Raw genomic sequence first — 16,726 nt, 5'->3', positions numbered from 1 at the left:
AGTACTTTAATTAGACAATTTTAAATGCAAGTTTCTCAATATATAGATTTCTTATGGAACACTCTGATTCCAGTTTAAATAGTTGCCAAATATTATCCTAACCTAACAAAGTATACATCAATGGAAAGCGTATTTATTGAGCTTAATAATGTATAAATCTCAATCTCTAAAAACTGACACTTATGACCCTTATTTTGCATTCCAAAGATGAGTTTGGAAGCTTCACTAACCCTTTGAAACTAGAAATAGTACACATATGTGAAGCAAAAGGTCCAATTCTAATCAAATGTGCGCAAGATGCTTTGCCTTCCTCCGGATGCATAAATAAGTAAGCAGCGACAGACAGATTGTCATCTGTGTGGAGGGACAGCGAGGGAGCATCAGTGCTCCAGGAGGAGGAGGAGGAGGACGACGAGGTCGGGACACGCGGCCTTTTCGCTTTGCCCCCGGCCACCATCACGCCGTCCTGCCCCTGGAACAGACAGCCCGGCTCTCACAACAGATGGAACTAATGATGCGCAACAAAAGAGATCATTTCACTGTGGTCCCGGGGAAGCCACAAAGAGCGCCGGGACATTTGAATGATAGGGCCAGCCAGTCACTAGGGGTTAGATATGGGAAGCTTTTATGGAGGTGGAAAAGTGAATAGAGGCTCCCCGGCTCTCCTTCAGCCCCTTTGATGTCGCTCACAGAAACCAGTGCGCCACTTTTTTAAAAAGGGAAATATGAAAAGTGGAAGACTAGGGCCTCTGCCAATCTCTTTTTCATCCTTTTTTATGAGGCTTGTCAGCAGGAAATCCCCTGTTTTTTTGAAGACGCATGAGTTCATGGTGAATGTACAGTTTGACGTTTGTGCAGAAGCAGCTGAGGAATAAAGGACAGCTGAAAAAAAAAATTCTAATCGAATCTGTTTAACAGGTCCCACCACAAACAAGTTTAGTTACTTGAATAACGTTAATTTTATGCAAATTATTAATAACAAATTATACAATTATGAATAATATTTATTTACAACAATAATAAATATGCACAGTATTGTATAAACTAGGTGAATTGCACATTATAATCAACAAAACAATATTTACAATAGTAATTTCATTTTATAATAATATTAATAATATTAATATTAATCACATTTATCTATCTATCTATCTATCTATCTATCTATCTATCTATCTATCTATCTATCTATCTATCTATCTATCTATCTATCTATCTATCTATCTATCTATCTATCTTGGATGTAAATTACCATAAACAAAACAATATTACAACAAAAAATAATAATAATAAAAATAATAATATTGGGTAAGCTAAATTGACTGTAGTGTATGTGTGTAAATGACTGTGTATGGATGTTTCCCAGTGTTGGGTTGCAGCTGGAAAGGTATCCGCTGCGTAAAACATATGCTGGATAAGGTGCGGTTCATTCTCCTGTGGCGACCCCAGATTAATAACGGGACTAATCCGAAAAGAAAATGAAAGAATGAATGAATAATAATAATAATAATAATAATGATGATAATAATAATAATAAAAAAAAAAAAAAAAAATAATAATAATAATAATAATAATAATAATAATAATAATAATAATAATAATAATAATAAATAATGACTTATAAATGGATATATTTTAATTATTACCATATGTCCTTTCTGTATTGAATAAAAATATACAATCTGATCTGACCTTTAAAAATACATAAAACATATTCAGGTTGATCAAATACATTAAAAATGGTTCTTACATTTAGAAATTACAGCACATTTTTGGCTACATAAAAAAAACATTGATTTTACATTGTAGATCAATTAGATAAAATGACTGTGCAGTGAAGGGGACTCATGCAAATGTACATTGTTGTATAAAAATATATCTGCATAAGTTCAAAGGCTTGTATTGCAAGAGCATATGATTTAAGTGCACAAAGCGTTCTGATATCCATCCAGCCTAGATTTCAATGACAAAAGAAATCCCATATATCATTCACCTGGGGGTCCATTCAGATCATGATTCCACGCTGTGGGACACCATCATTTAACTTCAGTTAAAACATCGAGGAGAGGGAAAAGGGCAAAGGTACCCTCACTTTATAGAGCAGGCTTTGATTTAATAGCTTTGCTGAGATTGTTCAGATGAACATAAACAAACCTTAACGCTGCTTCCTCACAGTTTGAACAATATTACACAAGTGGATCCAAAGAAGAAACTTTTATAATTATTTCTCACCCTCATATATTTTGAAATTGAACTTAATACAATTTTAAAAAGTTAAATGTGGTTTACACAACTATATATATATATATATATATATATATATATATATATATATATATATATATATATATATATATATATATATATATATATATATATATATAAAGTAAATCACTTTTTTCGGTCTTGAAAAATCTCATGTATAGATGTCAAAACAAAAGATAATGATAATTATCAGATAATGCATAATGCAAATCTTATTCTGAAATGTCATCTTATAATTCTCTCTCTTATAATGCTTTAAACTTATTAATAATTCCCAATTTATAACAAAAGCCTTAAGAACCTTAGAGAGATGAACTGCTCAGAATGTGGACTTTCTTAGTCACAGATCTATGCACACTGGAATGATTTTTAACTGTTTGTCACTCACATTTAATGTCTAGTGACTAAACAAAGGCCCCCAATATGAGCGTGCACACTCACACGCAAATACGACAGGTGTAAAATCCTAATCATCTTTTTTTAATGCCTCAAGCTTTTTTTTTGTTTGTTTGATGCACACATATTGAAAACCGGTTGAGCAATGACAACTTTTTCTCTGTTTTTCAAAATTTGACCAGGCGTTATAGTGGAGGAGGTCAAACAAACCATGTGGGAGACTTCTTTTGTGTAACGAGAGTGTCAGAAGCGTAAACTTGCATAACACCACTTTGTGTACCGGGCTATTTCTGTTTATCATTAAGTGCCATCTAATGTCAGGGAGTCATTTTGCACGTTTACTCTGCTCATCACCAATGAAACTCGCTTGGAAATGAATGGCCAAAAATATCTCGAAAAACAATGACAGTATGTGTGAGTGAAAACTGACTCTGTTTTGTGAGATTGCATGTTGGAATTGTGAGTATATATTTCACAGTTTCATTCATTTCATCAGCTTTTGCGGGGCCAGGTTGCAGGGGCAGCAGTCTCAGGAGAGAACCCCGGACTTCCCTCTCCCCAGACATTTCCTTCAGCTCCTCCAGAGGGATCCCGGGGTGTTCCCAGGCTAGCCGAGAGACATAGTTCCTCAAGCCTGTCCTGGGTATTCCCCGAGGCCTCCTTCCGGTGGGACATGCCTGGAACACTCTCCCTAGGTAGTCGTCCAGGAGGCATCCGAAACCGATGCCTTAGCCACCTCAGCTGACTCCTCTCGATGTGGAGGAGCAGTGGCTCTACTCCGAGCTCCTCTCGGGTGACAGAGCTCCTGCCACCCTGCAAAGGAAACTCATTTCGGCCGCTTGTATCCCAGCTCTTGTCCTTTCAGTCATGGCCATAGGTAAGAGTAGGAACATAGATTGACCGGTAAATCGAGAGTTCTGCCTTTCGGCTCAGCTCCTTCTTCATAACAACGGATCGGTACATTGGCTGCATTAATGCTGCTGCTGAACCGATCCACCTGTCAATCTCACGTTCCATCCTTCCCTCACTCGTGAACGGCTTAGCTCCCCAGTATTTGAGGGAGCTTCTGGTGTATTATAGACCCTCACGTCCACTAAGCTCAATTAATTCTGGACAATTGCTTATTCCCAGAGTATCACAATCAACTGTAGGTGGTAAATCTTTTTCATATCTGGCACCTAAACTCTGGAACAGCCTTCCTAGCACAGTTCGGGAAGCAGACACACTCTGTCAGTTTAAAATTAGATTAAAGACACATCTCTTTGCATTAGCATACACATACTGTAAAACACAAATGTTTTTGAAATCCAAATCCTCCAAAAGGATTGTTAGTCTGAATTATTTAGGGCAACCGGAGCCGGGAACACTTCCCAAAAAGACATTATAATTTGAACGGCATCTGCGCTTATGTTAGTATTTTTATTATTCCTGAGGTTTCCATAATCCTGGACCAGGCCGTATCCTGAGCAGCTGCTGTGGTGGTTATGGAGGAGTGGAGAGCATGAGACTGATCCCTGTAAGACCCCAGTGACAGACGAGTCCTCGCATTGACTGAAGGGCCAGCCTGTACACCAGCCGGTGACCACTCCCACCTGCAGCTTCTCCATAATAGACGTCCAAGCACTCTCCAGCGTCCTGCGCCTAGACTGTAGCTCTGAACAAGACGTTAGGCCATAGGAGAAATGGTCATGCCCAGCTGAGCCTGTTTTTTTAATTCTTCACTTTTGCCAATTGGTGAAGTTTTTTCCCTCACTGCTGTCGCCACTGGCAGTCTTAATACAGTCTTAATTTTGTGATGAACTATTCCTTTAAGTGCACATCAAGCAGACCAGGCACGTTCTGCTGTTTGAAAATAAACAGATGGGGGGGGGGGGGGGGGGGGGGGGGGCAAACAGCAAACCTTCAAACACCTAGGGAGGGGATTTAAGTAAGATGTGAAGCGTTCAGTAGCTCAATCCGCTTGCCTACTTCCACACTGTAGATATCAGTGAAAGTTCAGGCTGATGCTGACACGAACAGAGGAGCGTGCCGTTATTAGCGGCAGGTTAGTTCTGATAACACTATCAGCCTCCTCCCCCCGGGCTAGCGGTGCTGGGCCTAACCCTCAAATAAAGCCGAAGTGTCTCGACTCCCTGGCACATTAGCTCTGATTACAATGACCTTCATTATATCAGCTACCCTTATTATACACATACAGCACAGCGCTCCCTTGGGCTGAACACCGCAGTGTACAGGAGAGGAGGTGGAGCGGCCTGATACAGGAGGAGGTGTGTGTGTGTGTGTGTGTGTGGCATGTGACTGACCGCAACCACGGTGGTCCTGCATAATATCCTTGGATGAAAAACAGGATATTAGGCCATTGTGCAAAAGCAAGATAATTGTTCACGAAAGAACAATGCTTGGAAGAAGTGCAAAAAATACTTGTCTTTCAGTTGGTTTATGTTTTTATAAAAAAAAGCATTTTACAATGCTGACTTTAACTTCACTAAAAAGTGTGTGGAAAACCCATGTGGGTCTTTTGGGCATTTAAAGAGATACTTCACCCAAAAATGAACCACTTGAGAGTGAGTAAATAGTGAGTACATTTTAATTTTGGGGTAAACTATCCCATTCATTTCAAAATAATGAAGTTGGATTAAAATTCCTAATCTCTAAATTGATTCCAATTCATTTAGGGTATATTTCAGTTAAAACAGCCAGTCTAATTACATACAGAACTGCTAAAAGTAATGTTTCTTCTGCTGATGTGCATTACAGTATAACTGTATGATGTGTATACAGGTAAAGAAATATCAATATTATTCAAATTAAAAGTCAATTGCTTTGGGATTCAAATACACTTGTGGTTTTGCTGTACAGTATATAGTTTGATTCACTAAAATGAACTGATCCACTTATAAGATTCATTCTTTCCTGAATTATTTTACACTGATCATGCTGTAGGGGTGACGCGGTGGCGCAGTGGGTAGCACTCTCACCTTACAGCAAAAAGGTCGCTGGTTCGAGCATTGGCTGGGTCAGTTGGCATTTCTGTGTGGAGTTTGTATGTTCTCCCCATGTTCGCATGATTTTCCTCCGGGTGCTCCGGTTTCCCTCACAAGTACAAAGACATGAGGTAGAGGAGAATTGGGTAGGCTAAATTGTCTGTAGTGTATGAGTGTAAATGAGAATGTATGGGTGTTTCCCAGTGATGGGTTGCAGCTGGAAGGGCATCCGGTGCGTAAAATGTATGCTGGATAAGTTGGCGGTTCATTCCGCTGTGGCGACCCCTGATTAATAAAGGGACTAAGCTGAAAAGAAAATGAATGAAATGAACGAATGAATGATCATGCTGTATTAAAAGAGTCGTTTTTTGAGTTGGCCAACAATTTATATAGGTTTGTTGTATGCATTGATGCACAAACAAAAAAAACTATTTATTACTATTTATTTTTTATATTTAAACTATTAATCATGAATCAGTTTCATGAATTGATGTTCATGTTTCATCATTCAGACTGGTCACACTGTATGTTTTCGATTCCCTGAAAACCAGCAGTGCTTAAGAGTCACCTTTTCACAAATAAGAACACACTGGCTATGCTGTATGTTTTTGATTCACTAAAATAACTAGATCAAAAGAGTCACTTGTACATGAATCAGACACTGTATGTCTCAGATTCATTCCAAATGCAGAATTTGGACTACACTAGTGCACATTCATTCATTTTCTTTCGGCTTAGTCCCTTATTTGTCAGGGGTCACCACAGCAGAATGAACCACCAACTATTCCAGCATATGTTTTACGCTGTGGATGCCCTTTCAGCCGCAAGCCAATACTGGGAAACACCCGCTCACAATGACACACAATCTCATACACTACTGCCAATTTTTGTTTATCTAATTCCCTTATACCGCATGTCTTTGGACTGCGGGGGAAACCAGAGCACCAACTGGCCCAGCCAGGATGCGAACCAGCGACAGTGCTAACCACTGAGCCACTGTCCCGCCCATATCTACATAACTAATTTACTTAATTATTTTAAGGCAACAGGTATACTCACATTTTTAAGTCAAGGAATAACTTTTAACTGTGGGGACCATTTACAAAACAATGTTTCAATGCGTTTTGACTGTTTGTTTACACAACAACAGCATTTTTGGTACTCATATAGGGTACAGAGGTGTAGCTTAAAGACAAAAATGCAAAAAAAAGCACAGTACAAGGTCGTGTTGTTACTCAAGTGTTTGCTAATGCTTCATCACCAAATTGTGGATTTACATCATATTATAACCAACAATGGAGATGCTTCATACACAGAAGTAGCAGATGGCACGTCATCACTTCCACAGGAACTGTTTACAAACAAGGTGCCCTAAATACTGGTATACGTCATACACAATTTTTGGCCAAGTTCATTGATGTGTAAACGCAAAAACAGTTTGTTACTGTGGAACTTGTTGAAAATGCAAGGGAAAACCTTTTTTTCCGATTACGGCTACATTGTTATCATGTAAATGTAATCTCAGATTCATCAAAAACATCTGCTTCAAAAGAATACTTCATTCATGAATTGAACTGATCCCATTATGCCTTAAGATTATTTCACAGTATAGTCATTTTTTACCACACACTAAATACAGACCCCAAACACATACTCCAAAATTATTCATTAATTAATTTTCTTTTCGGCTTAGTCCCTTTATTAATCAGGGGTTGCCGTAGCGGAATGAACCGCCAGCTTTTCCAGCATATGTTTTATGCAGCGGATGCCCTTTCAGCGCATGTCTTTGGACTTGTGGGGGAACCGGAGCACCCGGAGGACGTCCACATGAACACGGGGAGAACATGCAAACTACACACAGAAATGCCAACTGACCCAGCCAATGCTTGAACCAGCGACCTTCTTGCTGTGAAGCGACAGCGCTATCTACTGCGCCACTGCGCTGCCCACATGCCCACACAAAAAAAATTAAATCACCAATCTTAAAGCTAATAAACAATGACACAAATCCAGCTATAGACGTATTACATTCATCTGTATCAGAGAAGCCATGTATCCTGGAAGATCATGATGTCTTAATTTGCCTACAGATGCATAATGCCGGTCAACGCCAGCCTGCAGTCGGAGCCAATGGATGCTGGCAGAGGCTCTACCAGGAAAATGGAAGCTGGACCAGGGCCCTAACGGAAAGCTCAGGGACTCTCGTCACCACTTAGCATACGGCATGCTTGTTAACTTCAATTTTCTGCTCATTCCCACTCACAGGGCCGCAGGGCTAACATTCTTGGCAGACGCACCCTCTGGCGGGGGTGACCACCCTCCGAACGGCAGGGGAGCGGGATAAAGACGGCAGAGCGCGGCCCCCAAATCTCCCCACTCATCTGTGTGCGCCTGCTGGCTCGCGCAGCATCCTTCTCGCTCTCCTGCCAGGTGCCTCCATGGCAGCCGTTACCCATGGAGACCTGCCTCTCCCCATTCATTTAGCCTGGCTAACCGAGCATCGAGCAGCGGGGGTGCGAAGGGAGGGAGGAGGGCATCGGTGCAGTCTGCAGGGGGCCGGTGTGTTTGTTTTGTGGAGAGCGGTCTAGAGAGCTGGCTAAATCTGCTTGTTTTGGATTAGAGGGAATTGGGAGGCTGTAAGCACTGGTTTAGGTGATGACTCCTCAATGACTAGTTAAGGAGTACAACACCTGCCGGACCATTGAGATGCCCAGGCGGACAGAAATACCATCAAATAATGTCCTTGTATGCTGTTTTTTTTTTTTTACTGGCATGCTAATCTCATTAACAATATCACTGACGTAAACGCTGGGTATAATGAAACGCTTCAGTTTACCGTTGTTCATACATTATTCAGCTTTAGATCGCATGCTGTGTGTGTGTATGCAAGACTATTATTGGATTATCTTAAAGATTTTCTTTCTTAGGTTTTATTGTTGGTGTATTCTTTTTTCTTCACTATATTACACACAGCAGTGTTTTGATCATACTACAGTATTTGAGTCACAAATTGGATGTTTTTTTTTTAAGATCAGCACAAAAAAAGCAAAAACAACTAGACTAATTAATATACATTTCAAACATTAGGACACGTAAGCTGTAATAAAATTGGAACAAATAAACTAATTAGCAACACCACAAATATGAAATGAAACGAAATAAACAATGTATTAATATGTATGAAATACAGAACAGACCTTTTAACATTACAAAAATGGCTCAATCTTTTCTTTGTTGCTTGAATAACATCCACACTCATTGTAAAAGATGCACAAACCCAATATACCGATAAACATGCATTCTCATATAAGTTTCCATAACTAAAAGAGTACATAAACAATATATTGTGGTTATTTGTCTGTTGAAGATAAAGTAAACAAATTTTTGTATTTGCAATGCTTTGTGTAACTGTATCTGTGTATTCTCTGTCTTGCTGTTGAATACTTGAACTCTTAACATTCAATAAAGATTATGTTTTTTTCAATAGAAACACGTTTTTAACCCAGGCTCATTCTGATTATGTACCCCTATTTACATTTCTGGAGAGCGCCAAATACGTCCCAGAAGAACTTTTTTTGCAGTTTTTGTTTTTTGCGTGAATTCACCAGAGGCTGATGTGGACTGACTGACTGACCATCTGACTGACTGACCAATACACCCACCCACGCCCATCCCTAAACCCAACCAATAGTTTTTTTAAAAAGCACAGATTGACCAGCACCCACCCACTTCCCTAAACCCAACCCACAGTGTTTTCAAAATTATTTATTAAGCCTGATTTTTACATTTTCAGATTTTATCTCATTCTCACCCTGTTATTTACTTGTTTGTTTTATTTTTTTTGCTTTAGTTTTTGTCTTACTTGCTTTCTGGAGCCATTCTTCGCCGGACTCGAACCCTGTCGTCTAAGTCAACTCCGCTTTGAGTCTCAAATCTTTCGACGTACGCAGAGAGCCACTGGACAAACTGGTAACAGCGGAAAAGCCGTCTACACGGAGGTAAGCGGTCGGTTGGTAAGTGGAATGGCGCCATAGAGCCCTGTAGCATTTGTTTTAAGGATGAAATGCAAGCATACGTTCCTCTGGCTACAAAATTTAACGATCTCAAGAAATGTATATATGTTTTCAGAATAAGCATATGTTGCATTTTTTGGTCTCATTATCATTAGAAAAATGTATGGATTTCCATCTTTGTTATTTCATTAATATAGATAAAATAGAAAAAGCTATATTTTTTACATAAAAAAATGTGTACCATGACAAGAAGAAAGTGATTCCACTGTAAAAAAAAAAAAAAAAAAAAGAAAGATATTTAGCAGTGCACTAACAAGTATTTGAAGTAAATATTCATTCATTTTCTTTTCGGCTTAATCCCTTTATTAATCAGGGGTTTCCACAGCGGAATGAACCGCCAAATTATCCAGCATATATTTTACGCATCGGATGCCCTTCCAGCTGCAAACTCAACACTGGGAAACATCCATACCCACTCATTCACACACATAGACTACAGACAATCTTTAGATTACCCAATTCACCTGTATCACATGTTTTTGGACTTGTGGGGGAAACCGAAGCACCCGGAGGAAACCCACGCGAACACGGAGAGAACATGCATCCACATGAGAACATCCACACAGAAACGCCAACTGACCCAGCCGAGGCTCGAACCAGCAACCATCTTGCTGTAAGGCGAACCTGCTACCCACTACGCCACCGTGAAATAAATATAGTTACATAGTTTAATATACATTGAATATAGTTTCAAATAACGTCAAACATGGAGATGCATGAACTGGAGCTGAACAGCAAATGAACACTGGTTTAATGAAGTGCTTTGCTATAGTGGGTTAATTAACTCACGCTGATGCATCCTATACATATATAAGATTACTCGCATATATTGCATACAAAACCTATTACTACAACAAAATCACAGAAAGGACACTGACCTAAACTAAATGCTAGTCACACTATATAATATTTACATAACAACTGCTAATTAAATTAAAGCACAAACAGCTAAAATAAAATGTGTACTGCAATAACTTACTGCAATCTTACTCACTATAAAGTTAGTTCAGGAGTTTCAAAACAAGGAGGAAATGGTTTAGTTAACCAACTGACTAAACCGAAAGAACATTTTTGACAAAATACAAAAGCGGCAATGATTACAAAGATGGCACCTTCTCTAAGCTTTTAATTAATGCCAATATTTCCTGCACGTTTTCTTAGCAGATAAAGTTGTATGTATGTCTCTGGATATTTATAGGGTGAGAAGCGGAACTAGTGGCAGATGAACAGGCACCTGGTGAACGTTGAGCGCTCCTGGGCTTTTAGGGCTTAATTAATCAAGGCCTCTGGGTATTATGACATAGCTGGTCCTCTCCGTGTGTGTGACTCAATTAAGTTGTTTCGTGAACCAGAGGTGTGACTTCAATATTGCTTAGAGTCAGTGCTATCACGCGAGCACTTTGGGCAAACTAAGACAATTGCAAATACAATCAAGTCTTTCAAATGCAATCTGCTTCACTGACAAAAAACAAACAAAAAACACAAATTCTGCTTTCTATTTATACAATGAACAAGCTTAACTAAGCACGTAGCCGGGTTTCATGAAATAAACCACCCCCATCTAATTGTTAGAGCGGCTAACTGTAGTATTGGTAACTTAGTAACCAACAGAAAGCAAAATGGAGACAGCTGATTAGTAATGCGGGTGTAATGTTTCATACAATTATTCGCATTGAAGAGACTTTTCAGTATGTCAGTGTACTTTCAAATAAAATGGAATAGTACGTGTAGGGGGCGGGGCTTTCTTTGTGGAACTAATTCCCTTATAGCAAACTAACGGTAAGAGGGGTGTGGTTAAGAATACTGTGACAGACCAAACATACCATCAAACTGACATAAACACTCCAAATGTGAAAGCAAATAGTCAGATTTTGCCCATTTCACAGATACAGAAAGGGTTCATGTGTGAACAGGCCCTTTTTGAAAATACTGGTAACTTTGTTTGGGTAATTTTCCGGAAAGAGAGTTTGTAACATTACCGGTAATTTGCCGCAATGTTGGAAAATTACCAGAAAGAGCGTGTTCATGTTTAGAACGCGCTGACGTGAGATGTCTACTTCAGCTAATCTGAGCATTCAGACGCATTCATATCCGCACTGTTTATGAAAATAAAGTCCTCTGAATATTTTTCCAGATACATTTAGCTGCTAGACACATTTAGCTGCTAGTTGTTAGTCAGATAACATTTCTATATACCTTCTTAATGTCAACTGAGTAAAAAAAACTGATCGATAAAATCACTGTTTGTTTACCTTCAAGCTCTGCTTCAGTTAATTGACATGTGTGCACATGAAGGAGCTGGTGAGCGCCAGCACACACACATACAGTATTATGTATCTCGACATACGTAAGTGTTCCTTCATATGTTTTCATCGAAGTTGTTCACAACACTGATCCATTAACAGAATTTGTAATGTAGACAAATGTGTAAACATTTCGCTGTGGTTTGCGCTTCTGCCTTTGGATGTCTCTGGGACAAAGCAGCTGCATGAATGCTAAAGCTTTAAATAAAAGTGAAACCATCAACAAAAGCTTGACCCCCTCTATGTTCACAATTACAAGCACAGCCATTGATGATGGCAGAATTCACCGGTATTTTGGAATGGATGTGTGAATGGTCTTTTCCGGAAAAATTCCGGAACGTCCTTGCCTGTGTGAACAGTGCTTTTTTTGAGTTTACTGGTAAAATTGTTCCAAAAGTTTCTAAATATTTATTGGTATCACTGTGTGAAAGAGGCTATAGATTCAAGATTACTTAAATTAACTTTTTTTCCCCAGTGGATTACCTTGCACAAATTAATTGTTCACCTAAAAAACATGCACCAGCAAAATAAACTTTGTAAAATTGTAAACACAGTCGTTGTCCATTTTTCACATAAGTCCAAAACCACCTCAAGAAAATTTGTATGTAAATTTAATAAATCATTTTAAAAATAATTTCCATAACTTGTTTCTTATGTGATACTTCAAAATGTGCATTAGAGTGATAGATATCCAGCAATTGTTTACATGCATAATTTGCATTAAAAAAACTAAAGGCACAAATCTATATAAGCGCTTAAAAACTAATTACACAAATTTCCTGTAGAACCTACAGCAACTTACTGGTTTCAGTTGGTGAATAACTTACTGTAAATCATTTACAGCAAAAACAATATATATATGTATTTACAGTTTACAGTTTTGTATGTATTTACTGTAAAATATAAATTTTTTCACAATACAACTTTAAAATACAGTAACATACTGCATACAGTTGAAGTCATAATTATTAGCCCTCCATTTAATTTTTTTTCTTTTTTAAATATTTCCCAAATGGTGTTTAACAGAGCAAGGAAATTTTCACAGTATGTCTGATAATATTTTTCTGGAGGAAGTCTTATTTGTTTTATTTTGGCTAGAATAAAAGCAGTTTTTAATTTTTAAAAATTCGTTTTAAGGTCAAAATTATTAGCCCCTTTAAGCTATAATTTTTTTTCGAGAGTCTACAGAACAAACCATCATTATACAATAACTTGCCTATTTACCCTAACCTGCCTAGTTAACCTAATTAACCTAGTTAAGCCTTTAAATGTCACTTTAAGCTGTATAGAAGTGGCTTGAAAAATATCTAGTAAAATATTATTTACTGTCATCATGGCAAAGATAAAATAAATCAGTTATTCGAAATGAGTTATTAAAACTATTATGTTTAGAAATGTGTTGAAAAAATCTCTCCATTAAACAGAAATTGGGGGGGGGGGGGATAGGGGGGCTAATAACTGAGGGTGGCTAATAATTCCGACTTCAACTGTAACTACCCTACACTAAAATACAGTTCATATTACAGTTAAATGCTGTATATTATACAAAAATCATTAACAGAGGTTACTTGAAAATATGACAAAAAGGAGATCAGAAAACAGGCCTTATGCTGACTGTTATGACTGTTTATTGGGTAACTGGCTGCTAAAATACTCATTAAAACAACAGATGCATTATGGTACACTGTGACACTGACCTTCAAGGTATATTGAGCGCTCCAGTCTTGCTCTGTGTCCCGTGTGCCACTGTCTGCTTGCACATTCACAGTAGCCTTCTTACACTGCTCTCTGTTGACGCCTGTAAGGACACAGAGAACAGTTATGGGTACATATTTTACCACCAAACCATAAACCAGAAACGCAAACAAAGAATTTGATGAACTTTTAAAAAGCGCCTCCCCCTTCGCCACTTAGACAAATCAACATTCAGTTGGTGTGACAGTTTTTAATGCATCTTTTTATACCAGCGCTGTCAGCGGCTTGTATCGCGAGCAGAATTTTATAAACACTGCTGTTTCCGCAGCACAATAACTACTTTCATTTCATTGTAAAAGCTGTCAAAACTCCAATTAGATATTTAGAGAGAAAAATACGACTTTCAATTTGCCCAAACAAACCACTCCGTAAGTTAATAAAAAGGCATTATCATCCATCTTGGGCTCTTATTAGATTGTGTATTTATGCATGCTATCCTTTCAAGAGAAACAAGGGTTTGTGGGTAAAACACAAGGGGAGTGCGTGCAGTCTCTGAGAAACAGATTTCACCAGAGTGAGTGATAAAAAGAAGCTAAATAGATTTACGTCAGCATCTCGTATGTTAAATAGCTTTGCTTTTGTTTATTTTTTTTCTCAGATTTAGTCTGTATCATTTCAATTGCATATAAACAAAAACCAAGTAGCACAAGCTATTTTTATTTATCCTAAAATCCTGATCAATCTTAATAGGCTTTTTGTTTTAGATAAAGACCAAAACAACCCAAGTAACACAAGCTATTTTTATTTATCCTAAAATCCTGATCAATCTTAATACACTTTTTGTTTTAAAGACCAAAACAACCCAAGTAACACAAGCTATTTTTATTTATCCTAAAATCCTGATCAATCTTAATACACTTTTTGTTTTAAAGACCAAAACAACCCAAGTAACACAAGCTATTTTTATTTATCCTAAAATACTGATCAATCTTAATACGCATTTTGTTTTAGATGAAGACCAAAACAACCCAAGTTACACAAGCTATTATTATTTATCCTAAAATCCTGATCAATTTTAATATGCTTTTTGTTTTAGATGAAGACCAAAACAACCCAAGTAACACAAGCAATTTTTATTTATCCTAAAATCCTGATCAATCTTAATACGCATTTTGTTTTAGATGAAGACCAAAACAACCCAAGTAACACAAGCTATTTTTATTTATCCTAAAATACTGATCAATTTTAATACGCTTTTTGTTTTAGATAAGGACCAAACCAACCCAATTAAAGACTTGAAATTCCAAATTAAAGAACAGACTAATATCCAGACAATTTCTTTCCTTTTTTTTTTTTTTTTAGAGCGGATAAATACACCAAAAACATAATAAATAAAAGTAATTATTGCAGGCGGTAATTACAATGCTAATTATATTGCTAATTAGCTTATTGTGATGTATACCGTGGATGGGGCCTCAGATCACACAGGAACAAAGTCAAAACAGACTTCAGCCTAAACGATAAGAGCTCTACTCATGACATGTTTGTTTTAATATTATCAACTGATTGCGTATTAACATTCAAATGTCCTATCGGCAGCATATTTATAATGTGACCGCTGTAGAATGACCTTATCATTGTAAAGACCTTTTAGTCTTACATACTGAAGAGGTTTATTAGTCGGATCCTCAAATTATTCCTTTCTAAAACCTCCTTGGAAGACGGCCCGACTGGAGAATGAACTTGATTTAGAGAGCCAGAAAAGGGTGGATAGATTATAGTCTTCATATAATCTCCTGATCCTGGCGTCTGAGGTAAATGTAGACTCAGAATCATGAAACACATACAAATTATTCTCGTACGCTTTTAACAGGAAGACCTCGAACACTTATGTTTTACACAGTATATCCACATTAAAACTACTGAACTCATATACTGACAAATCAATATAATTACGTCAAATGTCCTACTACCACACATTAATACATGATATAACAATATTGATGTATTTTTCCCTCTCCTACTTATGTGTGGAAAACAAATGCAATGACGTACATTGGTGTTGAAAGGTTTTGGGGTCAGTAATAGCCATTTTTCTTTTCTTAAATTTATTAGCACTTTCATTTAGCAAGGTTTCTTAAAAAAATTAAGTTATTCAGTTCTTGTTTGATATATCATAAAAATATCATAGAAATATCATAATTAAAAAAAAAAATATATATATATATATATATATATATATATATATATAAATATATATATATATATATATATATATATATATATATATATATATATATATATATATATATATATATATATATATATATATATATATATATATATATATATATAATCAAATAGTTTTATTTTTGTATTTTTTTACTTTTTATTCCATAAACTTATTTTCCAGAAAAATATCAAGCAGTTACTGTTTTCAACACTGGTAATGACAATGATGATGATTATTATTCATTCATTCATTCATTTTATTTTCGGCTCAGTCTTTATTAATCTGGGGTCGCCACAGCGAAATCCAGCCATTTTTACGCAACGAATGTCCTTCCAGCTGCAACCCATCTCTGGGAAACATCCATCCACACTCATTCACACACATACACTACGGTCAACTAGCTTACTCAATTCAGCGCATGTCTTTGGATTGTGGGGGAAACCAGAGCACCCGGAGGACACCCATACCAACACGGGTAGAACATGCAAACTCCACACAGAAGTCCCAACTGACCCAGCCGAGACTCGAACCAGGGACCTTCTTGCTGTGAGGCGATTGTGCTAACCACTGAGCCACCATGATGCCCTATTATTATTATTATTTCTTTGTATATTTTTTTATTTCATGAATGATTTTCCACACAAATATTAAGCAGTTATTGTTTCCAACACTGGCAATTATTATTATTATTATTATTATTATTATTAATCCTTTTTTTTTTTTTTACTATTTTCCACACAAATATTAAACAATTATTGTTTCAAACACTGGTAATTA

At 37.2% G+C, this 16,726-nt stretch overlaps 1 protein-coding gene across 2 annotated transcripts in view; it reads right to left on the bottom strand.

The window, feature by feature from the left end:
* The window catches only part of casz1 (castor zinc finger 1), a 328,648-nt gene that overhangs the window by 226,396 nt on the left and 85,526 nt on the right, over nucleotides 1–16,726 (bottom strand). For both annotated transcript variants that reach the window (XM_056448846.1, XM_056448845.1), the window contains exon 3: nucleotides 13,719–13,819. The gene's annotated coding sequence lies outside the window, so the exon portion shown is untranslated. The remainder of the gene's footprint in view (nucleotides 1–13,718; nucleotides 13,820–16,726) is intronic.

Source organism: Danio aesculapii, chromosome 23 (assembly GCF_903798145.1).
Source record: "Danio aesculapii chromosome 23, fDanAes4.1, whole genome shotgun sequence".
Lineage (NCBI taxonomy): Eukaryota > Metazoa > Chordata > Actinopteri > Cypriniformes > Danionidae > Danio > Danio aesculapii.
The sequence above is the reverse complement of the archived record's forward strand: the minus strand, read 5'-3'. Positions and strand labels throughout refer to the sequence as shown.